Source organism: Pleurodeles waltl, chromosome 7 (assembly GCF_031143425.1).
Source record: "Pleurodeles waltl isolate 20211129_DDA chromosome 7, aPleWal1.hap1.20221129, whole genome shotgun sequence".
NCBI classification, from domain to species: Eukaryota; Metazoa; Chordata; class Amphibia; order Caudata; family Salamandridae; genus Pleurodeles; species Pleurodeles waltl.
In genome coordinates this window covers 363,844,893-363,872,662 of record NC_090446.1, presented here as the reverse complement: position 1 = coordinate 363,872,662, position 27,770 = coordinate 363,844,893, and positions in this window count along the sequence as shown.

The window sequence follows — 27,770 nt, the reverse complement described above, 5'->3', positions numbered from 1 at the left end:
CACACCATGGAAAGAAACTGATACAGTCAAGTGGTGCTGCTATGTCAGCAGGTGAGACAAAGAGTTGAGTTACTAGAAGCCAGCAAAGGAATACATTGCAGTAAATAGAAAAAAAGTAAATGGGTGTGTCTGGGGCAGAAGATAGTCTTGACCATCATGGGAGTATATCTGCTACCTGCACATTTGTCTTTGTTTTGGCATTGCTGATGCAAGGAGTTCGTCTAGTAGGGTACGGTAGGTACGATGCTCTGTAAAATGAAAGAAAGTGATGAAAACAACTTGGAAACTAAAGGTCAAAATGGATAGTGATCAAAAAAACAACTATCTGTCAGGCTGAACTCCAGCATGCTCCATAAACAGGTTTTAGTCAATGATACCCCCTGAGGCTGCCCTTCCAAACATGAATTACAGTACAGTGTGAGAGACAACAACGGGAGAGAGGTTTAAAAAGGGAGCGAGCATGAGAGAGAGAGAGTGAGACCTCCAAAAACACATTCAGGCCTACCTTCTGGATTTTAGAAGCACTCTTTCCTTAAATAACAATTAACGAAATAACACTTCTATCCCTTGAAGCCAAGAAGTTCTCCTTTAGGCAATGTAGTTTTTTAAGTGTAAATAATACCTGGAAGCCAAAGAAAAAGTCCTTTCTGTGTTAACTCTTATTAGTCTGCTTTTGCACTAACCATTCTTTCACAGGTTATCTTGGTGCGTAGGATTGCACTTCATCATCATCATCAAATAACTTTAGTTGATTTTTATTGCATATAAGTATACAATACAAGAAGATAATACCAAAAAAATTAAAAAGAAATAAAATCCATACATGAAATGAGCTGATCACACTGTAGAAATACCGAAAGCAGGAGAGAAAACATTAAAAATACATAATAACCTTAGAAAAAGTGAAAAGTGCATGGCTAAACTACCTTACAGGGCATCCAACAGTTGATAATAGAGTAAACATGCTAGAGAACTAAAAGCTTGCCCTAAAAATCCTCACCAAAAACCATGATACATAAAAACACAGATTTGGTGAAGATAAAAATTGTAAATATAAAAGCGCAAAAACCCAAGGGAAATAAAAGAGGACTAATGAACTTACGGTGCAGAGATGCAAATCTAGTACAGATAAGCTCAACATGCTGTCTCAATAAAGCCATAGCTGGGCAAAACCTTTGTCCATATGGCTGTAAGAGAGAACAGGGTTGCTGTTTCTCTTGAGTTGGAGCAGGGCAAGGCTGCTGTTCTATAAGCTCCACACCAAGACACAGCTGCTGTCCTAAGTGTTTAGAGGTAGTGCAGGGCTGCTGCACTAAAGTTTCTCTGGGAGGGCTGGAAGGATGCTCCATATTTACTAAAATGGTGCAATTGTCGACACCTGGATTAGTAATTCCACAGAGAGGTACTTTTACCTCTGGGAGTCCAGCTGTGGTAGCTGAGGGCTCCTTCGGTACAGGTCCCACTCCAGGAGAGGTTTCTCCCACCATAGGAATGATATCCTTAGTGGCAGGGTGGGGAAGGGATACTTTGATGCCCTTCTTAACTGTTGGTAAAGAGGGATCCAGAGATTTCAGGCATTTTTATCTCCGTTGTTTTTTAATTTCACCAGAAATGAGAGGAAGCAATTCCTCATGGAAACTCAGCATCGATGCATGGGTACTAAACTCTACCTCAGCCCAACCTGAGGCCTCTAGGTCATTCCCTAAGAGAAAATCTACAGGTAAGCTAGGTGATACCACCACCTGCTTTGGGTCAGTAACTCCACCCTAACTAAGTTGAACTACAGCTAAGGGGAGAGACTGATTGGAGTTATTGACATCAGTAACTTTGTACTTCTGTCCAAGGAGGTGTTGTGCAGGTGACACCAAGTTTTCAGTCACCAAAGTGATACTGGCACCTGTGTCCCTGTAGGCCTGGGCCTCAACACCATTTATTACAATTGACTGCTTGTACTTGTCCATGTTAAGGGGACAAGCAGCCAATGTGGCAAGGCCAATGCCACCAGGTGTGAGAGAAACTGTCTTGGGACTGTCTACCCCAGTTTCTATTATGGTCCCAAAAGTGAACCCAACTACTCCTTTAGTTTGACTGTTGCCAGTAGTCCCACCACTATTACCACTACTGCTAGGGGCACTAGAGTCTGATGTCTTAGTGGTGGTAGGCTCAGGGGCTTTACCCATGCAGGGCTTATCCCCTGGCCAATGGCCTTTATTTCTATACACAGAGCACCAAGGCTTTTTCTGATTTTGTGAGGAGTTTGAAGAAGATGAATACGTTTTATCCCCACCCCCGGAGGACTGTTTTGGACCTGAAGTAAGATCTTTCTGTTTACTTTTGTCCCCATGCTTGTTCTGAGATTTTTCACCATCTTTCTTTTTGCTGTCCTTGTCACCCCCTGTATGAATTTTTCTGTTCACCCGTGTTCTGACCCATTTGTCAGCCTTCTTTCCCAATTCTTGGGGAGAAGTCAGATCTGAGTCCACAAGATAACTGATGCAACAAGTCTGACACACAATTATTCAAGATATGCTCTCTCTGAATCAAGTTATACACGCTTTCATAGTCAGTCACCTTACTGCCATGTAACCAACCTTCTATGACCTTCACAGAACAGTCTACAAAGTCTGTCCAGTCCTGTGATGACTCCTTTCTGTTCTCTCTGAACTTAAGTTTATACTGTTAAGTGGTTAAGCCCAGACCATCCAAAAGTGCATTTTTAAGAATGTGGTAATTATCTGCATCATCCTCTCTGACAATAAGAAGTCTGTCTCTCCCTTTGCCAGAGAAGGATAACCAAAGGTTATCAGCCCACTGTGCATGAGGGACCCTACGAACTTTACAGGCCCTCTCAAGTTCAGCAAACCACTTGTTGATGTCATCACCATTGTTGTAAGGAGGGACAACTTTGTGCAGATTCCTAGAATCAAATGAAGGTTCCCTAACATTTGTATTTCTAAAACTGCTTCTGCCACCACGAGAAACTAACACCAAACCCTGCCTCTCTTTCTCCACAGCCAGGGATTCCCTGTTTAAGGCCTCAGCCTGGCCTCCTCTATCCTCAGCTTTCTGAGTTCCCTACCTAGGGACTGGTTCTCAGGGTTAGAATTATGTGAAGCCTTTGAAACGTAGGTAACATGAAAGTATGTAGAGGCAGACCTATCTCTAACAGGAGACACTCTAGTGACCTAGCCTCTAGGGATGAAGGGAGCCCTACTTGTGTGTGAACCCTTCCCACTACCAGTTATACTAGGGGGCTTGTTGACAGATATGTCTGTGGACGGACCCTCCCCAGGATTGTCATCTTGCTCCTCTGAGCCTTCCTGGTTGTAGCCATCCTCGACCTCTTCCCCTGTCTGATCTGGACCAGTGCTGAGTCCCTGGTCATCTTGGAGGAGAAGATTTAAGAGGAACTCCTTATTGGGGTTCTTCCCAATCCCTAAAATTCTTTCAATACAGAGACCGCTCAAACTTTTAAAGTTAATATTTTCATATGTTGTTTTCTCACCTCTAGGGGTAGCTTCTACAGAAGACATATTGAAAGAAAAAAAAAGTTTGGGAAAGTAAGTAAAACGTTAGTAGAATAACAGAGCTGACTTTTTACAGAAGAGAAGAAAACTTTTCAAGACTTTGTAAAACTTTTTGCAAAGTTTAAAGAACTTTTAGAAAGTTAGAAATGTACTTCTTGTTTCTATTATATGTGCTGTAAGTATTGGAGCCAGCATTTCTTGTGAAAAGCACGGGTAACAAAGTGGTAAGGCAATTGCAAGTACTTATCCCACCACTGCACCACCAATGTAGGAGGCTGGCCTGGTTTGTAATGGGTACCTTGGGTACTTGCACCTTATATTAAGTCCAGTTAGCCTTTATTAATGAAATGTAGTAATGTTCTAGCAGCTTAGGCGGATAGAGGTAGCTATAGCAGGGCAGCTCAGGCTGAACTAGGAGACATGCAAAGCTAATGCAATACCAATTATAGTTACACAGTACTCATACACAAGTAAAGACAATACTCAGTGTTACCAAAAATAAAGCTATTTATTTGGGTGACACAGTACCAAAAATATCTTGGAGACAATACTCCTTCTGGAGGTAAGTATTATACACAATATATAAACTAGACACCAAAATTAGACAAGTGAATAGTCATAGAACTATGCAAACAATAGAAAATGCTATAGATTACAATGGGAGAAGATAGGTCTAGGGGCAACACAAACCATATACTAAGAAAGTGGAATGCGAATCACAAATTCCCCCGTAGACAAGTGTGGTGTGTGCAGAATCGCTGGGAGAGTAAGAATACAGTAAAGGTAAGTAAATTACCCTACCCCAGAGCCCAGAAAAATAGGAGTAAAGAACTGCAAGTTTCCTTAGGACACACTACACCTCGTGATTGAGATTTTGCAGCAACCAACCAAGTCTGCAAAGAACAACTGCTGGATTCCTGGACCTGAAGACCAGCAAAGGAAGGGGACCAAGTCTAGAAGTCGAAAGAAGTTCCAGGAAGGACAGGAGCCCCTGCCAACCAAGAAGAGGGTACAAAAGAAGAGTCCCCGGTTAGTCGAAGACTGCAGGAATGCACCATAGGAAGATGCCAGCGGGTTCCTGTGTGATGCAAAGGATGTCCCACGATGTGAAGATCGTTGCAGATGTATTTTGTGTTGGAGGTCGCCAACAAGACTTGGCTATGACAAAAGTGCATTTTGCATCAAAATGGCACTAGATGGACCCAGGAGGGATCTGGGGGCCTCAACTCTGTGTGAGGAGGAAGAGGGAGACCCTCAGCACTTTAGAGAGCCCTCAGGATGCCAGCCAGCACCCCCAGCAGTCGCAGGATCCGGGGACAAAGGAGGTGCAAAACGCTGTTGATGCAGCACAACAAAAGAAGGTCCCACGCTGCTGGATAACAGCTCAGTGGGTTGAGCGTCGCAGGATGGAGTGCTGGGGAACTGGGCCAGGCTGTGCATGAAGGTATTTTGCAAAGAGTGCACAGAGGCCTCAGGAGGTGAAGAAGACGCAGTACACAGGAGTACCATTGCTTTCAGGGAAGGCAAGGTCATACCACCTCCAAATTGCTTCAACAGGCCCTCAGGACAGTCTATGTCAATGATGTCCACCCTCTGTGCCCTTAGAAGCCTGCTCGTCACTGTGAGAGGAGTCCCCCACTTTTGGCATGTTTGTGAGCGTGTGTCAGTGTGGTTTTACTGTCTCACTGAGATCCTGCTAGCCAGGACCCCAGTGCTAATAGTTTGTGGCCTAATGTGTGTATTGTCAGTAGTGCTTAACTGTATCACTGAAGTTCTGCTAACCAGAACTCCAGTGCTTAGGCTTTCTCTGCTTACAAGTTAGTCACTATAGTTTAGTGACTTCATATTCCAATTCCAATTGGCGCACTGGACACCCTTATAAGTCCCTAGTATATGGTACCTAGGTACCCAGGGCATTGGGGTTCCAGGACATGCTTATGGGCTACCACATTTCTCTTGCCACCCATAAGGAGTTCAGACAAACTCTTCTTCAGGACTGCCACTGCAGCCTGCGTGAAATAGTGCACACACTATTTCACAGCCATTTTCACTGCACTTAAGTAACTTATAAGTCACCTATATGTCTAACCTACATTTACTGAAGGTTAGGTGCAAAGTTACTAATTGTGAGGGCACCCTTGCACTAGCAAAGGTGCCCCCACATAGGACTTTGTGAGTGTGGGGGTGCCATTACACGTGTGCACTACATATAGGTCAATATCTATATGTAGCTTCACGATGGTAACTCCAAGTATGGCCATGTAACATTTTAAGATCATGGAATCGTACCCCCATTCCAAATCTTCTATTGGGGAGCCAATTCCATGCATCCTGGGGGCTTCACCATGGACCCCCAGTACTGCCAAACCAGCTCTCTGAGGCTTGCACTGCAGCTACAGCTGCTGCCACCTCACAGACAGGGTTCTGCCCTCCTGGGGTCTGGGCAGCCCAGTCCTAGGAAGGCAGAACAAAGCATTTCCTCTCAGAGCAGGGTGTTACACCCTCTCCCTTTGGAACTAGGTGTTATAGGCTGGGGAGGGGTAGCCTTGCACCATCTTCTAGGTTGGCAGGGGCTCCTGTCCTTCCTGGAATCTTCTGCAACTTCTGAAGTTGGTCTCCTCTCTTCGCAGTCTTCAGGTCCAGGAATCCACCATTTGTTGCTTGCAGTCTTGCTTGGTTCTTGCAATAACTATTATCATGACTTGTAGTGTGTCCTGATGAAACTTTCAGTACTTTACTCCTACTTTCCTGGGCTCTGGGGTGGGGTATTTTACTTACCTTTCGTGTTCTCTTACACTCCCAGTGCCCCTCTACACGCTACACTTGCCTAGGGGGGAATTTATTTATGATTCGCACTCCACTTTCTTAGTATATGGTTTGTGTTGCCCGTAGGCCTATAGCATTCAATTGTATTTTCTACTGTTTGCACTATTCTATGACTATTTACTTACCTGATTTTGGTCTCTAGTGTATATATTGTGTATAATACTTACCTCCAGTAGGAGTATTATCTCTAAGATATTTTTGGCCTTGTGTCACTAAAATAAAGTACCTTTGGTACTGAGTATTCTTTTATTGTGTATAAGTACTGTGTAACTATAGTGGTATTGCAGGAGCTTTGCATGTCTCCTAGTTCAGCCTAAGCTGCTCTGCTACAGCTACCTCTAGACAGCCTAAGCTGCTAGAACAGTGCTTACATTTCACTTATCAGGGATAACTGGACCTGGTATCAGGTGTAAATACCTTAGGTACTCACTTCAAACCAGGCCAGCCTCCTACACCCAGCCAACCACGAACCCCATTTTAACATTGGTGATCAGCGGTGAGGATAGGACTTGTACTTGCACAATACCATTGTGACTCATTGTTGCACCACAAATTGCACTTAGACCATTACATGTTCTAATTGTTTTTTTTAATTCTCCTGTTCTCTCAAACCAGACATTTTGATTTAATACTGCTGTTTCATATTCTTGCTTTGGGAACTCTTGTTGTTTTACACCTATGTTTGTTCTCATCAATATGGAATCTACCTTGGACCTTGGATAGCTCTTCAATCTAGGGGAGTTAAAGGGATTCTGCATACCTGTAAGTGGGGAATCCACTACAAGGGTCTTTCAGAGAACCCTGTTTAATTTTGAGGAGGCACCCTGGCTAACAGTGGTAAAGCAGGGCCAAGGGGGTGATGGTTCTGAGGGTGACCCTGAAAAGGACCAAGAGATTAATGAGGACTCTGAGTGGGAGGGTCCTCAGTCCACATCCCAGGGGGACAGTGACTCCAGAGAGTTTGACACAGAGGGAGAAGATGACTGGGCAGGGATGCTAGTAGAGAGAAAGAGAGGACCCCATAGATAGGGAGTCCCTTACTGGATCCTTTCCTAGGAGCAGTGTCACTTCCCATTCCCTGTCGCCTGAGGAGCTCAGAGATAGGTGGGAAGAGAGGGACATGAGACTACAGCTAGCCCAGCTTGAAAGGGCCTTTGCCAGGGAAAGACTCGCCCTAGAGCACAGTCTGACACATCTGGACTCACCAGCACTGCAGGTGGAGTCCAGTGGTGGTAGCATAATTGACTGTAGTGTCAGGAACAATCCCTACCTATCCACAGACCCGGTACCTGGGTTCAAGAAGGGGGAAGACACACGTAAGTGACCAAGGGAGTATGAAGGAGCTCTGGTTGCACGCAGGATCCCTGAGAAGGAATGGGGTACTTGCCTGGGGAGCTATATTCCTAAATAGGGCTATGGCCCTAAAAAGGAGTGGCAGACAGGAGTATCCCCTCAACAAGGAGGCCCTGATAAAAAGGTGTGATTTCAACCCTGAAGACTACATGTTGGGGATTAGAGGCAGCAGGGAGCTTTCTCAGCAGTTTTTTGGAGGATTTTTTGGAGGACTATTGCAAAGCACTAGGAAGATGGGTGAAGGGTAGCAGAGCAAACCCTTTTGAAGGGTTGTTCAATCTAACTGTCAGAGAGCACATGTTCTGTTGCTTTTTTTAGGGCTACGCCAACACCTGTTGCAGAGTAAGTTCTCTGACCCCAGGGAACTTGCAAAGGAGGCCGACCACTGGCTGAGTGCTAGAGGAGCTGGTATTGTACAGGGGAGTGACCCAAAAGTGAATGGCTCAGGTTTCCCCCAAGCGAGGGCAGGGGACAGGTTCCATAGTGGGGGGTGCAGGTTCTAGATGGTCCTATGCCAGGGCGCAAACCCTAAAGAGTACTCTGAGGGGTTCCTGGGAGGGGACTTTGTCTATACCGGGAAGTCATCCACAGAGGGGGATCCCATAATGTCAGGAGAAAATGGAAGAACGACTGGAACCAGAGTCCACCCTGCAAGGGAAGTGCAGAAGCCTCCACTGAGGGGTTTGCGGCAGGGGGAAGACTCTCCCATAACTCTAGTCTCACCCAAGGGTACAGACCCTAGGTTGGGAAAGCAGGTCCAGGGAAACCCCCTTCAACTGGATCTAGAGACAGCTGTCCCCAGTGTCCCTACTATTTTGTCCTCTCTGGGTACCTCTCCTTAGGGGAAGGGTTTGAGGGAGAGGGAGGACTCTCCCCTACTCATGACCAACCCAAGGGTACAGACACTGGGATGGAGAACCAGGTCCAGGGAAACCCCCTTGACCCGGAGGTAGAGACAGCTGTCCCCAGCACCCCTAAGATTTGAACTTTTAGGGGTATCACTCCTGGTAGGAGGGTGCAGAACTCTACAAGAAGGGGCAGGGGGAGGAACGATCTTACCTGACCCCAGTTCAGCCTCAGGGGGAGGACCCTAGGTTGGGAAGCCAGTTACAGAGGGACCCCTCTGAGCTGGTAGATGAGCTGAGCAGAATGACTGACACCAGCACCCTAGCAGTTCTGGATTCAGGGGGTACCACTCCCAAAGGGAGGGTACGGAACCCCAGAAGGCAGGGTAGGGGGAAGGAAGGACTCTCCCCTGACCCCGATGTAGTTTATGGGACCAGACCCTAGGCTGGAGGAAGAGTGGCAGGGCGGAAACCCTGAACTGGTGGGAATATTGGTATCACTGTCTGACCCAGAATGGTGCCTTTGTCACCCTAATATATTGAGCTGGGTAGACTGGCAGCATCTTCCCACAGTGGGCAACGTTGTATTTTCTTAATTCTAAAGTCTGGATACGTATTTGACATCCAGCTGAGGCTTTAATAATTCCAACCTTTCACTATTATATGCTGATGCAGCTTCCAAAGAATTAAAAACACATTATTCACATATGTGTTGATACCGGATTCAGTGGATTTTTTTTTTCAAAGATTGTATACAGATGATTTTTGTCTTCATTTAAGAATTTTTTGGGATGAGTTAACCAGTAGCAAGATTTTATGCTATAATATTTAACTTGATTGAAAATGAGTTTCACGTGGATATGTGTTTTGTGATAATTGTCGAATCATTTAGCCTAAGGTGAACATAAGGGCTCTCTCACAAAACATTAGTATTGTCTTTCACAGGTGATCTATTTGGGACAGAAGTTGGAGAAAAGTTTAAGAAAGGTGTTCCGGGAAAGAAAGATGGATGTATTACAGAAGGCCCCACCCTCTATATACGAAGAGAGATGAGAGGTTTCCTCAGTATGTTAGGGTACTGGTGCAATGGAACCAAAAGGTTTCTCTTATCGCTCAAGCTGTAGGCGTCTGGCAAAATCTTTCTCTGAACCAATGCTCTGGTCAGAAGAGTGTCAAAAGCCATTTTTCAGAGCTTTAAAAAGCTTTGTGTGTGCCTCCAGAGTTGGAGATGCCTGATTTCAACAAAGAATTCTCCTTCTACTGTACGGGTAGAGAATACTCATTGTCTGCATTGACAGTGCCATAGTGATTGACAACATCCAATTGCATAGGTCTTAGCTTCAATGAATCCAATAGCAACAGGCCTCCCCTCAGTGTCTGAGAGACATTGTGGCGGCAGCGGTGGTAGTAGAGCAGTCCCATGTTATTATTCTGAGCAATTGTGTAACACCAGATGGTTGCAATGTTACTTATATGTTGTAAAATGCAGCATTTTACTGAGAATGAACACACGTGTAATGAAATAACAGTAGTTGTTAGCACCACCATATCTGAGTTTTTGACTGTGGCTATGTTACTTCATTTACCTCTCCAGCAGGATGAAGAAGAAGATCACAACTGTATCCAAGTAACAGATTTGTGCACCAAGTCTTGACCAGCTATTAAACATGAACCTTTGAAATTTTGTGCTAATGTGTTGTATGTAGATGGCTCATGCTTAAGGGACAGTGTTGCAATTTTGGGAAGCGCATATGCGCTGTGTACCACTGAAAATGTGCTGTCAACACAGGTTGCAGAAAAGATAACCCTTACAAAGGCTTGTTTCTCTCACTATCTGTTTTGGGTGGTCCATAATTCTTGCCACGTCTGGTTGCAGAGGGGGTTTATGACTTTTACTGGTTCTCCCATAGGCCTTTGTGTTTTAGATCTGTTGAAAGCTCTGCAAGTGCCAGGCCAGTTAGCTCTCGTAAAGTGTGCAGCACATCTGGATGGTCAGATGAAGTTCCAAGAGGCAACAATTTTGCTGACTAGATTGAAAGTTTTTATGCACTCTTTCCTCCAGTAGGATGGGCTGCCTTGTTCACAGCAGTGGTAGTCCTCGGTGTGTCTGTCCAAACAATGGAAGAAGTAAGGAATTTGCAAGAGTGTCCAGAACAGAGGGAGAAGCAGATTGGCAGCTCAGACTTTGTAGGTGCAATGAAAAAGGTTGCGGTTGGACCCAAAGGAGATACTGGTGTTGCTGAATTCTTTGTTGACACAATGGTGAAGTTGCTCCATGGTCCCCACACATTCAGGAAGAGATGCAATGACGCCTAGTTTCCAGAAAATATTGTGGAATGAACATTTTCGAACATGTGCCCAAGTTTACTCCTCATAATGTCTAATGTGCTAAAAGAATAAAGGGGTGAAACGAACTGTGGTTCCGAGTCACTCTCCTTTAGTTTATGGAATATTTCTCAGACTGGAGATTGTTTTCATAGAGTTACTTTCTGTGGAGGAAATTGATAGGTCTTGACTATGATTTGTATGTTAACAAAGTGGGTAGCCTATCTAACATTCAGATGTGATGCAAAGTTGTTACTTAAGGAACTGCATTCATGGTATAGAGTACAGATCTGCAAAGAAAGTGACAAGGCACAACATTTCAGAGTGAAATAATGAAACTATTCTGTGAGCCTGTGGGCATCATTCAGACCTTGCATTGTGCCCATCACCCCCAGACCTTTGGGCTAGTGGAGAGACAGAATGCTGTGATAAGGAACAAGCTGGAAAACCTGTGGGCATCCACAACCTTGAAGTGGCCCAATAGCCTGCCTCTGGTGCTTATGAGTTAGTGATGCACATAAAACAGGAAGACAGCACTGTCTCTACATGAACTTCTAATGGGCAGATCAATAAGCAAGTGCCTGGAATATCAACTGCTGTTGTAGATAACTGAAGACTTGCCATGGACTATTGTAAGAAACTATATGATATGTGGCACTGTGTACCCGCCATGTCATAGTCTGGAGCCTAGACACTTGGGGCCTCATGTACGAGGCCTGTGGTGCAGGGCAGCACAGCAAGTCCTTTGCTGCACCACTTTGCGCCAGCAGGAGAGGGCAGAAATGCACAGTATCTTGAGGATTTCTGTCCCCTCCCCTTGTGCTGGTGCAAAAATTGCTGCCTAGCATCAATGAAGGCACAGCGGTGCAAGGATGCCTGTGTTGTGGGGATTATTGTTTTTGTGCAGGAAGAGACACCTTCCTGCTCGAAAACAATCACATTAGGTGTTTTCCTCTTTCTATGCAGATTGCAGCACACATACAAAGAGGAAAAAACCGGGAGAAATAAAGATATTTCTCTGTTGCGTCATTCTTATGCCACCCCTGAGGTGGTGTAGGAATCTGGCACATTCTCAGACTTGTAAATCTGGGAATGCATCAGATTCCTTCAGGTTCCATGGCTGTTGCGCATGAACACCCCAAGCAATACCCATGGAATGCCCCTTTAATGCAGTGTTATGCTTGAAAGGGGAACATATTTTCAAGGCCATGAAAAGCCATGCAAGATTGCTTTGTGTGGCCTTGTACATATGGGCTGGCACACTGCACCACCAGAGCGTAAACAGAAATGATGCTCCGGTGGTGCAGTGTGCCACTTGGGCCTCGTAAATGAGGCCCTAGGTTCTGGTGAAAAGTCATATTTGAAGCAAATGGCCACAGCCGAGGTGGATACGAACACTGCAGTAAAATGTGAGAAGCTGATGACCTGGGTGTGTGCATCACATAGAAAGAAGTTGAGATCAAGAGAGATGGGGTGTAAATATTCCAAACCATGGAAAGAAACTGATTCAGTCAAGTGCTGCTGCTATGTCAGCAGGTGAGAGAAAGAGTTGAGTTACTAGAAGCCAGCAAAGGAATGCATTACAGAAAATAGAAAAAAAGTAAATGAGTGTGTCTGGGGCTGAAGATAGTCTTCCCCATCATGGGACTGTATTTGCTACCTGCACATTTGTCTTTGTTTTGGCATTGCTGATGCAAGGAGTTCATCCAGTAGGGTGCAGTAGGTACGATGCTCTGTAAAATGAAAGAAAGTGATGAAAACAACTTGGAAACCAATGGTCATAATGGATACTGATAAAAAACCTATCTGTCAGGCTGAACTCAAGCATGCTCCATAAACAGGTTTTAGCCAATGATGCCCCCTGAGGCTGCCCTTCCAAATATGAATTGCAATACAATGTGAGAGAAAAATTGCCACAACGGGAAAGAGGTTTAAGAAGAGGGCGAGCATGAGAGAAAGAGAGAGTGAGACCCCCAAAAGCACATTCAGGCCTACCTTCTGGATTTTAGAATCAGTCTTTCCTTAAATAATAATTAAAGAAATAACACTTTTATCCCTTGAGACCAAGAAGTTCTCATTTAGGCAATGTAGTTTTTTCAGTGTAAATAATACCTGAAAGCCAAAGAAAAAGTATTTTCTGTGTTAACTCTTGCATGTCTGCTTTTGCACTAACCATTCTTTCACAGGTGATCTTGGTGCATAGGATTGCACTTCATCATCATCATCAAATAACTTTATTTTATTTTTATTGCATATAAGTATACAATACAAGATCATACCAAAACACTTAAAAACAATAAAATCCATACATGAAATGAGCTGATCACAGTGTAAAAACACCTAAAGCAGGAGGAAAACATAAAAAATACGTAATAACCTTAGAAAAAGTGAAAAATGCATGGCTAAACAACCTTACAGGGCATCCAACAGTTGATAAAAGAGTAAACATGCTAGAGGACTAAAAGTGTGCCCTAAAACCCCCCCAACAAAAACCATGATACAGAAAAACACAGATTTGGAGAAGATAAAAATTGTAAATATAAAAGTGCAAAAACCCATGGGAAATAAAAGAGGCCTAATGAACTTACGGTGCAGAGATGCAAATCTAGTACAGATAAGCATTGTGTCACACATTGAGACATTATCACAAGTGCCAGGGGGGCGGATTAGTTGGTTGGATTGCACTTGATATTATCTTCTTACTGATTCAAAACTGCTGTCTTTAACTTTTCTTTTTCTTTTCCTTTTCATATGTGAGGAGCAAGGTACTGCCATCTCCGGGGAACTTACTGGATCGCCAATACAATTGGAGGAATCTGGATGAAATCCTCAGGAGTTGTTGTCAACAGGATTCTATGGCAGGACCAGAGGCCCCTATGATGCTTTCTCTGTCTTTACTATTTCAAAAACAGCAGCCCATCAAAAACAGTAAAACATATCAACATACACTACATATCCCATGAGGCTTTGTACTACACCTCCATTATAGACCACCAATAGTATATGGACATAACCTACAAAACAGTGAAGCTCCACCTTGATTTCCTCTTTCTTTGCTGCTCCACAGTCAAGATAAGTGCTTCTCTGTTTTGTATGTTACACCAAGATTTATATGATTATGGTATTGATTGTGTGATTATTGTTTATTTGGAGATGCGTTTCTTCGCTTTAAGGAGCTCACAGGAATTTTAACTCCGCTCAGTTGTGTGGTGGGCTTTGCATGCCGTTTCAGTCTCTGGGACATCGCACAGCTGAACTTGTGCTGGGAAGCCCCTCCTGGAAGTGTGGACATACGGGTAGCCTCTGGAGTACGGGCACATACCTTAGTGAAGTTGCGATGTGTATTTTATTCGTGTTCTGCAACTTCAGAGAATCCTCAACCTGGTGTCACCTCAACAGGCTTGATAGAAGAGGGAGAAGTGTAGGCGTTCCAGAAAGACTCTGGGGCAAGTAAGCTTGACAAATATTTTCCCTATGGTGATTTAGAAGATCACATCCTGTTTTAGGATAATTTTTGAGACACTCTATCCTTTTCTGAACTGAGCCTGCTTCCATCTTATGTTCCCACCAACCTCTTGAGAGTACTCCTGGATTGTAATAATATAAGGAATATTGCTATTGGGTCTTTTTCCTCCTCTGACTTCCACTTTTCTGACCTTTGCTTCCCTCTTGGGTTCTAAGAGAGAGAGGCTCTTCCCTCTTGTTACCATGTCTGATTATGCGCCCTTCGACCTGGGCATGGAGGCCTATGGGCTAATGAGGAAGACGATTATTGCTATGATGATAGTTCTGATGATCATTGACAAGTCTGCCGAACACTCCATTGACAAGGCCCTTTCATCATCCATACAGCCCACATCTAAAAGACCGGATGAAGGTTCTGGGCGTACTGAGGCCCCCCTCTCCTTCCTCACAGTCATCCCAACCCCAACCCCCAGCCTAAACTCCTCATCCTTAATCGTGACATTCTGAAACCTATAATAAACTGCCCAAAGGGTGAACACTCGTACAGCACCAAGAAACACAAATCAACCCCTCCTATGTTTTCAGTTACTGACACAGACTCTGACACTTCCTCATCATCCCACCAGTCGAAATCCTCTAAGCATTCCAAGACATACAAACGTTCCTTCTCCCATCATAGTTCCACCCCTCCCACTCCCTTCATATTTGAACCAGTAGACATAATTCACCCCAGATCCTCTGACTGGGCTCCACCTCCTGTGGTGGAAGATTATATACAGCAACATCTGCACAACCATTTTGAGAAAGGAGTCTGAACCAGACTAAGAGCGGAGTGTCCTAGACCCATCTCCTTTATAAAAGTACCTAAACTCGAGATATTTATAATAACATGCTCACTTTCCGAAATAAATTCTCGAGAGATCCCAAAAAAGGGATAGACAGAGCTCTCTGAGCTTGCCAAGATAAACTGTTGGATGTGTTGGGCCCTCTGGCAAATATTTTGGAGTTAGCCCTCCACTCTCAAGACACAGGTGCCCCCATCATTCCCGGAGTATTGGCGGTTGGACCCAAAAACAGGTTTGTCTTCTGGGCAACGCAAACTGTGCCCTTATGTCGGAAAAACACAAATCTGTATTGCTCAGGATTGATCCCCAATTGGTGGAAATGGCAACTGTGGAACCAGGTCCTCTCGCAGAAGGACAGATTTTTGCAGGCAGATTTATCAAAGACATCAGCAAGTTTGTAAATACTTTTACCTCTCTCAATAAAGCACAATCCTCTCTAAAGAAATTCTTCAACCCCCTTTTTGGCAGGGCTGGCAGTGACAGAGGGTGTCTGACCGGCTGCTTCAATCAACAAGATTGTCAAAGAGGTTTTGTCTATAGGTGCAGAGGTTATTGTTAAGATCCCCTCCCAGCCGGGCTTCTTCCCCTCCAGGACTTCAGAGGGTAATATAACATAGGTGCCAATTGTAGGAGGCTGGCCTGGTTTGTAGAGGGTACCTTGGGTACTTACTCCTTATACCAGGTCCACTTATCCCTTATTAGTGAAGTAGTAGTGTTCTAGCAGCTTAGGCTGACAGAGGTAGCTATAGCAGAGAAGCTTAGGCTGAACTAGGAGACATGCAAAGGTCATGCAATACCACTTATAGTTAAACAGTGCTTATACACAAGTAAAGACAATACTCAATGTTACCAAAAATAGAGGTAGTTTATTTGGGTGACATAGTACCAAAAATATCTTAGCGGCAATACTCCTTTTGGAGGTAAGTATTATACACAATATATACACCAGACACCAAAATAAGGTAAGTAATTAAACATAGCATAGTGCAAACAATAGGAAATGCTATAGAATGGAATGGGAGAAAATTGGTCTAGGGGCAACACAAACCATATACTAAGAAAGTGGAATGCGAATCACAAATTCCCCCCTAGACAAGTGTAGTGTGTGCAGAATTGCTGGGAGAGTCAGAATACAGTAAAGGTAAGTAAATTACTCCACCCCAGAGCCCAGAAAAGCAGGAGTAATTAAAGTACTGCAAGTTTCCTTAGGACACACTACACCTTGTGACTGGGATTTTGCAGTAACCAACCAAGTCTGCAAACACCAACTGCTGGATTCCTGTACCTGAAGACCTGCAAAAGAAGGGGACCAAGTCCAGAAGTCAAAAGAAGTTCCAGGAAGGGCAGGAGCCCCTGCCAACCCAGAAAAGGGTGCAAAAGAAGAGTCCCTGGTTGGACGAAGGCTGCAGGAATGCACACTAGGAAGATGCCAGCGGGTTCCTGCATGATGCAAAGGATGTCCCACGACGTGAAGATGGATGCAGACATGATTTTGTGTTGGAAGTCACCAACAAGCCTTGGTTACGACAAAAGTGCGTTTTGCATCAAAATGGCACTGGCTGGACCCATGAGGGATCTGAGGGCCTCAACTCTGAGTGAGGAGGAAGAGGGGGCTCTCAGCACTTTAGAGAGCCCTCATGATGCCAGGCAGCACCCACGGGAGTCCCGGCACACAGGGACAAAGGAGGTGCAAAACGCAGTTGGTGCAGCACAACAAAGGAAGGTCCAAATCTGCCGGAGAACAACTCAGTGAGTTGAGCATTGCATGATGGAGTGCTGGGGAGCTTGGGCAGGCTGTGCATGGAGGAATTTTGCAAATAGTGCACAGAGGCCTGAGGCGGTGAAGAAGACGCAGTACACAGGGGTACAGTCGCTCTCAGAGAAGGCAAGGTCTTACCTCCAAATTGCATCAGCAGGACCTCAGGACAGTCTATGTCGATGGGTCCCACCCTCTGTGTCCTTAGGAGCATGCTCGTCGCTGTGAGAGGAGTCTAAGGGTACCGGTCGTCATCTTGGAAGGTGCCTGCGTTAGCAGGGGAGTGACTCCGTCACTCCACAGAAGATTTCTTCAGTCCTTCTGGTGCAGGATGAAGACAGGGAGTCCTCAAAGTGTGCACACTGTGGAAACTGTTGCAGTTGCTGGCTGGAGCTGAAGTTGCAGAGGAAAAGTATCTCTTGTGAATACTTTGTTGCTGTTACAGCGGTTCCTGGAGCAGGCTGCGGTTGATCCGAGGTCAGAGAATGAAGTAGTAGTTGCAGAGGATTCCTGAAGGAAACTTGCAAGCAGAATCTGAAGAGAACCCTCAGGAGAGACCCTAAATAGCCTGAGAGGGGGACTGGCTACCTTATCAGGTAAGGACCTATCAAGAGAGGTCTCTGACATCACCTTCTGGCACTGGCCACTCAGAGCCCTCCAGAGTGACCCCACACCTTGCAAAGCAAGATGGCTGAAGTCTGGGACACACCAGAGGAGCTCTGGACACCACCCGTAGGGTGGTGATGGACAGGGGAGTGGTCACTCCTCTTTCCTTTGACCAGTTCCATGCCAGAGCAGGGGACAAGGGGTCCCTGAACCGGTGTAGACTGGCTTATGCATGGAGGGCACCATCTGTGCCCTTCAAAGCATTTCCAGAGGCTGGGGGAGGCTACCCCTCCCCAGCCTGTAACACCTATTTCCAAAGGGAGAGGGTGTAACACCCTGCTCTCAGAGGAAATGCTTTGTTTTGCCTTCCTAGGACTGAGCTGCTCAGACCCCAGGAGGGCAGAACCCTGTCTGTGAAGTAGCAGCAGCTGTAGCTGTAGTGCAAGCCTCAGAGAGCTGGTTTGGCAGTACTGGGGGTCCATGGTGGATGCATGGAATTGGCTCCCCAATACCAGATTTGGAATGGGGGGGCAATTCCATGATCTTAGACATGTTTAATGGCCATATTCGGAGTTACCATTGTGAAGCTACATATAGGTGTTGACCTATATGTAGTGCACGCGTGTAATGGCATACCCGCACTCACAAAGTCCCAGGAAATGGCCCTGAACTACATGGGGGCACCTTTGCTAGTGCAAGGTTGCCCTCACTCTTAGTAACTTTGCACCTAACCGTCAGCAAGTGAAGGTTAGATATATAGGTGACTTATAAGTTACTAAAGTGCAGTGCAAATGGCTGTGAAATAGTGTGTGCACTATTTCACACAGGCTGCAATGGCAAGCCTGTGGAAGGGTTTGTCTGAGCTCCTGAGGGGTGGCAAAAGAAATGCTGCAGCCCATAAGGATCTCCTGGAACCCCAATGCCCTGGGTCCCTGGGTACCATATACTAGGGACTTATAAAACGGGTCCAGTGTGCCAATTGGAATTGGAATATGAAGTCACTAAACTATAGTGACTAATTTGGAAGCAGAGAGAGCATAAGCACTGGAGTTCTGGTTAGCAGAACTTCAGTGATACAGTTAAGCACTACTGACAACACACACATTAGGCCACAAACTATGAGCACTGGGGTCCTGGCTGGCAGGATCCCAGTGAGACAGGCAAAACACACTGACATATAGGTTTTTTATCTATGAGCACTGGGGTCCTGGCTAGCAGGATCGCAGTGACACAGTAAAAACACACAGACACGCACTCACAAACAGGCCAAAAGTGGGGGTAGCCATGCTAGAAAGAGGCTACTTTCTCACACCAATGGAAGCCTCTAACAACCAATCAGCAGGTAATGATTCCTCCTTTTATGTCAGATCTTCCTTTGGGGGCAGGCTAAGACATTCTGTACACAACTGGAACAAAATTATGAAAGATTGTTGGGTGTTGGAAACAGTTAAAGGCTCTTATATAGAACTGTCACAAGAACCTATACAGGCATTCCCTCCCCCTCTTCTCCTTTTTTCCCAACTAGGTATGAGTTTTATAGACTCAGAGATTCAGAAACGTCTGGAAAAACAAGATATTGTGCCGGTTTTTCCACATCGAAGAAGCTTCTGCAGCAATGTTTTTCTGGCCTTGAAAAAAGGTTGAGGTCAGAGATTGGTCCTCAATCTCAGAGAGTTCAATCCTTTGGTGATTTATCGACATTTCAAAATAAAAGATATTCACCTTCTCCGAGATCTGCTTCAAGAGAAAGTTTGGATGGTGCATCTAAATATCAAAGATGCCTACCTCTCAGTGCCTATTTTTCCTCCTCACAGGTGTTATCTACAGTTCCAGTGGTGAGGCCAGTGGTATGAATGCCTGTCTCTCCCCTTCGGGCTGTCATCGATGCTGTGGGCATTCATGAAGCTCATGAAACTGGCGGTAGAATGTTTGAGAGAGATGGAGATAGAGTTTCTGTGGTTGCAGGTGAATTCCATAAAGGCCCAACTTCTCCTTCCTCATCAGAAAGTCAAATCCATCAAATTAGAATCAAAATTGACTTTGTCCAGTCAGATGGTATCTTTGAGATCCCTGGCTTGCATTGTGGGTCTATTAGCTTCTTCTATACCAGCTATATTCCCAGGCCCATTGCATTATAGGGCTCCTCAAGGGTTGAAGATTCATTATCTCCAAAAAGGTCTAGCTTACAATTCTCAGATTCTCTTAAACCCCAAAGTTCAGGCATAATTTCAGTGATTGCTTCTTCACATGGAAGAATAGAATAGCAGGGCAATATTTGGTACCCTACCGGACATCATTATAGAGTCAGACGCCAGCCATTGGGTTGGGGAACAAGGTGCGTGGATTTTCCACTGGTGGTCGATGTTCCTCACAAGAGCTAGGGCTTCACATAAATTGTTAGCAGGGTCTTCAACCATAAAGTCTCTTTCTCCTAAGAAAAGTAATTGCTGCATTCTTTTCGGCATGAACAGTGTGTCAGTAGTTCGATACATCAATCATTTGGGAGGGCACCAGATCCTGCCTCTTACCGACCATTGCTAAAGAGTTCTGGCATTTTTGTCTCCACCAAAAGATTACTGTGCTGGCAGAATATCTGCCAGGCAAAGACAACAATGTAGCACAATGTTATTCTAGGTTTCTGGTGGATTACAGTGACTGGAAACTCCACCCAAAGGTTTTTCAGAAGGTGATGAGTCCCCTGGGTCCTTGTCAGGTGGACCTTTTCGCTCCTCACCTGAACACTCAGTTTTACAGCTGGAGACCCGAATTGATGGCACTGGTGATGGATGCATTCCTCCAGATTTGGCACAGCCAGATGAACTATGCTTTCCCTCTTTTTTCATTGATCCTGAGGGTCGCAGCTCAAGCCAGATGTCAGGCGGTATCATAATCAATAACGCCAGTCTGGAAGACTCTACCTTGGTTTCCAGTTCTTCTGGAAATGTCAACGTCTCTTCCTATTCTTCTTTCATCATTCCCTCATCTTCTGTTAGATCCGGTGGGACTACCTCATCCTCTTCTCCTCCAGGGTCAGCTCACGGCTTGGAAAATATCAGGAGACATGGTCAAGTCGAAGGCATTTCAATGGCAGCTTCTGCGTTTATACAACAAGCCTGGGCTCCGTCCACCCACAAGCGATATTCTTCTACATGGAAGAGATGGGTGGGTTGGTGCCTTCAATGGGACGTGGAGCCCATGGGATCTGAATTGAAAGATGTTCTCAATTTCCTTTTGGAATGTGCAAATTCTGGTTATTATTACCGTTCAGTGAATAACTTCAGGTCCACCTTATCTGCAGGTCAATATCTCATTGACATCAAGCAGGTGGGTATTTACCCTTTGGTGTATAAGTTTCTTCAAGGCATTTGTGTGGCAAATCCTCCCAGGCCTAGATACTCCCCACTGTAGGATGTCATTCATATTCTTTCCCTGTTTGATGCTTGGCAAGATAGCAATGAATTGTCCATAAAAGAATTTTCAACCAAGTTTGCCATGCTATTATGTTTGGTTTCATGTAGAAGGGTCTTGGATGCCAGAGTCCTTGATTTGGCAGGTAGGCTATTTTGTCCAGTGGGTGTTTCCTTTGTCATTTCGAAAAGAATAAAATCTATGTCAAGATCTATTGATTATCCTGCTTGTCCGCATAATGCTAAATTATGTGTCGTCAGATGTTTGAAAGTTTATGAAGACAGCACATTGCATTTTAGGATTGGCCCACTGGGTCCTCTCTTGTTAGTTCTTTTTAAATCAGCCTCTATAGCAACTTCGGCCCGTTGGGTTTGTTGGGCCATGGCAGATGTGGGTACTGATGTGTCTATGTATGGGGCTCCTTAAACAAGTGGGGTATGGCCTCAAAAGTGTTTGTATTGGGTTCCAGACTGTAAGACATTTTACAAGCAGCTGATTGGTCAACTGATTCTGTGTTTAAGATGTTTTATTATAAGCCTATTGCTCATGCTTCTTCTGTTGTGGTATCTCAGCTTTGGACAAGCATAATCAGAGCCTCTCATCCTGCCATAGGCTAGAAACTTTTCTAGCATTTGCAACAGACATTTTGGATTCTATTAAGGACACAGAGGCGAGGAGTATTACACCCATTGGGTCAGGTAAGACGTTGTGGTAATGTGAGTTTGATATAATATGTTAATCAATCAATACCTTCATTCATATCATAAAAGCATAAAAGTATATAAAATGCTGATCAATTACAAAAACACAGCTCACAGTAAAATCAATCGATATAAATTTGTACTTCATACAAAAACTTCAAAACCATGATCTAAAATGAAAAAAAATCACTAAGCACATTTAATTTTATCACAGGGGAGCGAACTCATACAAAAGGCCCCACTTTTAGGGAGATGCCTTTCCAATTTTCAAAAGCTGCTATATAAAAGCTGCTATATAAAAGTTGTAACCGCATATCACGTCATAGGGGACAGTAGCCACTGCAAAAACAGCAGCCCTGGCTCAAATTAGTGGAAGCTAAAATGATTTAGAAATGCATGAAGAAGTGATTGCTTTGGGCTTAAGTAAAACAAACAGAAAAACATAATGTGCATGATTGACTGGGTAGATTTCTAGTCACAAGGACGGGGGGAACCTCACTGTGAGAACTGCATCCTGCTGGAAATCCCACCATTAAAGAGATGTAATTGAAGCAAAATCTAGTCAGGATAAAACGGTGCTGACGATTTCACCCAATAGAGAAATACATCTGTAACTCCCCCTGGGGGAATAACTACTTATAAAAACAAACTGACATTTTATTGGAATGAACAGCTTTCCTCTTGGCCCAACTAGTTCTCATGTATTTCTGTTTTAAACTGACTTTTGTGTGGCTTCTTCACAAGCTCGTAGATAAAAACAGCTCAGCTAGCCCTATCTTATCCAACGCTTGTTTGACATATGCCAGACAGAGAATCTATTATGTCCGCTAAAGTTTTAGGCAATCTTTCATAATCAATCGGTTAAAAGGTGCAGACTCTCTTGCCCATATTTCTCTCCACAGCAAGAGGGGCGCCAATTTAATTTTGTCTTTGATATAAGGCATCCCAGGTTCCTTATGATACAACACACTAGAGCACCCCCGGGGGACAGCTGAAACGTTTCTTAAAAAGGCTTTTTCCCACTCTCTGTAAACCACCGACATCCACCACACCCCTCAAGCCTGCCCCAAAAGTGGCCATGGATACTTGCTTGGCAGCATTGACTATCAGGATCTCTTTCACGGGTTTGCCCCCAACTTTTTGCAAAATTTCTGGATTCCTGCGATGGACTTCTCCATAAGCCTCACTCTATTATATACCGTTGCATTCCATGTGGATTTCTGATCGAAGAGCACACCGAGGTAAGAGAAAATCTCATTCTCCTCTACCCTAACTTTATTAATGTAGAAGGAGGAGTTTCTCTTTGGACACATCCCACATCTCATGACAAAGTTTTTTTTGGGATATACCTGGAGGGCAAGATCTTTAAGGAAGGTGATATAATCCTGCATGAAACCCTGTAGGGCTTGCCCAGGTCTTACTAGCAGTACTGCATCATCACCATATAGTGGGATAGGGAGGGGTTGAGAGCCCACGTAAGGAGTATCTCTACATCTAAGCATTAGAGCCAACTCTATCTTATTGGTGTACAAAGAAAACAGAAATGGGGTAAGGACACAGCCTTGTCTCAGCCTGTGCTTAATATAAAATAAGTCAGTACCCTCCACCTCTCTCCCAAACAAACTGATGCTTGTGCATCAGAATAAAGCTGTCTAATGAAGGTAACTACATCCTTATCAATACCATCTCTCCCATGAGTGCCCATAATTTAGAATGTGAGACGCAATCAAAGGCGGCCGACAGGTCCATGAATGCCATGAACATTAGCAACTGCAGTGAATACAATGGTTAATAAAGGTGCCCAAAAGTCCTGACACTCCAAACATACGTCTGCCGCAACACCATCCAGGCAGGGGGCTTTACCTCTGGCACATCCCCTAAGGCTCTCCATCACCTCATCTAAATCAAACTTCTGGTCTACTGGGGGGGACAGATTATACGGGTCACCTTCAGTGACTCCCGCTACTTGTTGACATGAAAACGTCAGAGAAATACCTCACCCACAGGCTCTCCTGCACATGCACCTCAGTAGAGGGACCGGAACTCTCTTTCCAGTAGGGAGAATTTATCACCCCCCCAAAAGGAAGTGCTGTCTTTCAATTCCCTCGCCACCCTAAGATCTTCCCATGCCTTTTCTCTTATTTCCCTGCCCCTCTCTTTCCTTGCTTTTCGGTACTTTGCCCTTGCTTCCTTGATCAGATCTTTATCCCTTGGTTCACTGGCTAGGGTGGCACAAAGGTTTACTAGAGCTTCGGAACACGCCTTATCAAACCAACCGTGCAATTGAGTGCACTTCCCAGCCTTCAGGCACGTGATTGTGGTCCTGATTGAGTTTCCAATATTAGTGAAGGCATCTTTTATTTCAGTAGAGTCGGTATCAAGATTGAGGCATACCAATACGTCTTGCTGGTTTTCCCGAATCAGGAAGGCAAAAAGGTGGTCTTATCTACCTTGGCTCATTTAATTGTAGCACCATTTTTCCTACCCAGGAGGGCTCAGAACTCTGCCTTAGCCCATGGGGTCTTCTCTCCCATCCCTTTTAGAAAGCAGGACACATAGGCATGACCACTAAAACCAGTTTCTGTAACTTGAAAATCCCCCAAAAAGCTCTCTAACAGCTCAGAGCCAAAGATATAATCAATAGTAGAAGCAGAAATTCTGCCCCAAAACGTCGGTGCAAGGTTCTACCCTCCCACTATCATTTTCAAATTATATTTAACCAGCATATGATTCCTAGCATTACCGTAGCTATTGTAGGAGGCTGGACTGGCTTGTAGTGAGTACCTAGGGGTACTTGCACCTTGCACCAGGCCCAGTTATCCCTTATTAGTGTATAGGGTGTCTAGCAGCTTAGGCTGATAGATAATGGTAGCTTAGCAGAGCAGCTTAGGCTGAACTAGGAGACGAGTGAAGCTCCTACAGTACCACCCAGTGTCATATGCACAATATCATAAGAAAACACAATGCACAGATATACTAAAAATAAAGGTACTTTATTTTTATGACAATATGCCAAAAGTATCTCAGTGAGTACCCTCAGTATGAGGATAGCAAATATACACAAGATATATGTACACAATACCAAAATATGCAGTAATAGTATTAGAAAACAGTGCAAACAATGTATAGTTACAATAGGATGCAATGAGGACACATAGGGATAGGGGCAACACAAACCATATACTCCAAAAGTGGAATGCGAACCACGAATGGACCCCAAACCTATGTGACCTTGTAGAGGGTCGCTGGGACTATTAGAAAATAGTAAGGGTTAGAAAAATAGCCCACCCCAAGACCCTGAAAAGTGAGTGCAAAGTGCACTAAAGTTCCCCAAAGGACATAGAAGTCGTGATAGGGGAATTCTGCAGGAAAGACACAAACCAGCAATGCAACAACGATGGATTTCCAGTCGAGGGTACCTGTGGAACAAGGGGACCAAGTCCAAAAGTCACAAGCAAGTCGGAGATGGGCAGATGCCCAGGAAATGCCAGCTGTGGGTGCAAGGAAGCTACTACTGGACAGTAGAAGCTGAGGTTTCTGCAGGAACGACAAGGGCTAGGAACTTTCTCTTTGGAGGACGGATCCCTCACGCCGTGGAGAGTCGTGCAGAAGTGTTTTCCTGAAGAAAGACCGCCAACAAGCCTTGCTAGCTGCAAGTCGTGCGGTTACCATTTTTGGATGCTGCTGTGGTCCAGGAGGGACCAGGATGTCGCCAATTGCGTCTGGGGACAGAGGGGGCGTCGAGCAAGACAAAGAGCCCTCTCAGAAGCAGGCAGCACCCGCAGAAGTGCCAGAAGAGGCACTACGAAGATGCATGAAACAGTGCCCACCCGAAGTCGCACAAAGGAGTCCCACGTCGCCGGAGGACAACTTAGGAGGTCGTGCAATGCAGGTTAGAGTGCCGTGGACCCAGGCTGGACTGTGCACAAAGGATTTCCGCTGGAAGTGCACGGAGGCCGGAGTAGCTGCAAAAGTCGCGGTTCCCAGCAATGCAGTCTGGCGTGGGGAGGCAAGGACTTACCTCCACCAAACTTGGACTGAAGAGTCACTGGACTGTGGGAGTCACTTGGACAGAGTTGCTGGATTCAAGGGACCTCGCTCGTTGTGCTGAGAGGAGACCCAGGGTACCGGTGATGCAGTTCTTTGGTGCCTGCGGTTGCAGGGGGACGATTCCGTCGACCCACGGGAGATTTCTTCAGAGCTTCTAGTGCAGAGAGGAGGCAGACTACCCCCACAGCATGCACCACCAGGAAAGCAGTCGAGAAGGCGGCAGGATCAGTGTTACAGAGTTGCAGTAGTCGTCTTTGCTACTTTGTTGCAGTTTTGCAGGCTTCCAGCGCGGTCAGCAGTCGATTCCTTGGCAGAAGGTGAAGAGAGAGATGCAGAGGAACTCTGATGAGCTCTTGCATTCGTTATCTAAGGAATCCCCAAAGACAGAGACCCTAAATAGCCAGAAAAGAGGGTTTGGCTACTTAGGAGAGAAGATAGGCTAGCAAGACCTGAAGTCGCCTATCAGAAGGAGTCTCTGACGTCACCTGCTGGCACTGGCCACTCAGAGCAGTCCAGTGTGCCAGCAGCACCTCTGTTTCCAAGATGGCAGAGGTCTGGAGCACACTGGAGGAGCTCTGGGCACCTCCCAGGGGATGTGCAGGTCAAGGGAGTGGTCACTCCACTTTCCTTTGTCCAGTTTCGCGCCAGAGCAGGGCTGAGGGGTCCCTGAACCGGTGTAGACTGGCTTATGCAGAAATGGGCACCATGTGTGCCCAAGAAAGCATTTCCAGAGGCTGTGGGAGGCTACTCCTCCCCTGCCTTCACACCATTTTCCAAAGGGAGAGGGTGTAACACCCTCTCTCAGAGGAAGTCCTTTGTTCTGCCATCCTGGGCCAGGCCTGGCTGGACCCCAGGAGGGCAGAAGCCTGTCTGAGGAGTTGGCAGCAGCAGCAGCAGCTGCAGTGAAACCCCGGTAAAGGCAGTTTGGCAGTACTCAGGTCTGAGCTACAGACCTGTGGGATCATGGGATTGTGCCAACTATGCCAGGATGGTATAGAGGGGGCAATTCCATGATCATAGACATGTTACATGACCATATTCGGAGTTACCATTGTGAAGCTACATATAGGTAGTGACCTATATGTAGTGCATGCGTGTAATGGTGTCCCCGCACTCACAAAGTCCGGGGAATTGGCCCTGAACAATGTGGGGGCACCTTGGCTAGTTCCAGGGTGCCCTCACACTAAGGCGTTCATTCTGATCCTGGCGGTTGAAAACCGCCAGGGCAGAGTGCCGCGGAAGCACCGCCAACAGGCTGGCGGTGCTTCATGGGCAATTCTGACCGCGGCGGTAAAGCCGCGGTCAGAAAAGGGCAACCGGCGGTTTCCCGCCGGTTTACCCCTGCCCCAAAGAATCCTCCATGGCGGCGCTGCTCGCAGCACCGCCATGGGGATTCTGACCCCCTTCCCGCCATCCTGGTCCTGGCGGTAAAAACCGCCAGGAACAGGATGGCGGGAAGGGGTGTCGTGGGGCCCCTGGGGGCCCCTGCACTGCCCATGCCCATGTAACAGGGCCCCATAATGATTTTCAGTGTCTGCCTAGCAGACACTGAAAATCGCGACGGGTGCCACTGCACCCGTCGCACCCCTTCAACTCCGCCGGCTCCATTCGGAGCTGGCTTCATTGTTGAAGGGGCTTTCCCGCTGGGCCGGCGGGCGGCCTTCTGGCGGTCGCCCGCCGGCCCAGCGGGAAAGTCAGAATGACCGCGGTATGGTCTTCTGGCGTTTCCCGCAAGGCGGGCGGCTTCCGCCGCCCGCCGGGGTCGGAATGACCCCCTAAGTAACTTAGCACCCAACCTTTACCAGGTAAAGGTTAGACATATAGGTGACTTATAAGTTACTTAAGTGCAGTGTAAAATGGCTGTGAAATAACGTGGATGTTATTTCACTCAGGCTGCAGTGGCAGGCCTGTGTAAGAATTGTCAGAGCTCCCTATGGGTGGCAAAAGAAATGCTGCAGCCCATAGGGATCTCCTGGAACCCCAATACCCTGGGTACCTCAGTACCATATACTAGGGAATTATAAGGGTGTTCCAGGAAGCCAATGTAAATTGGTAAAATTGGT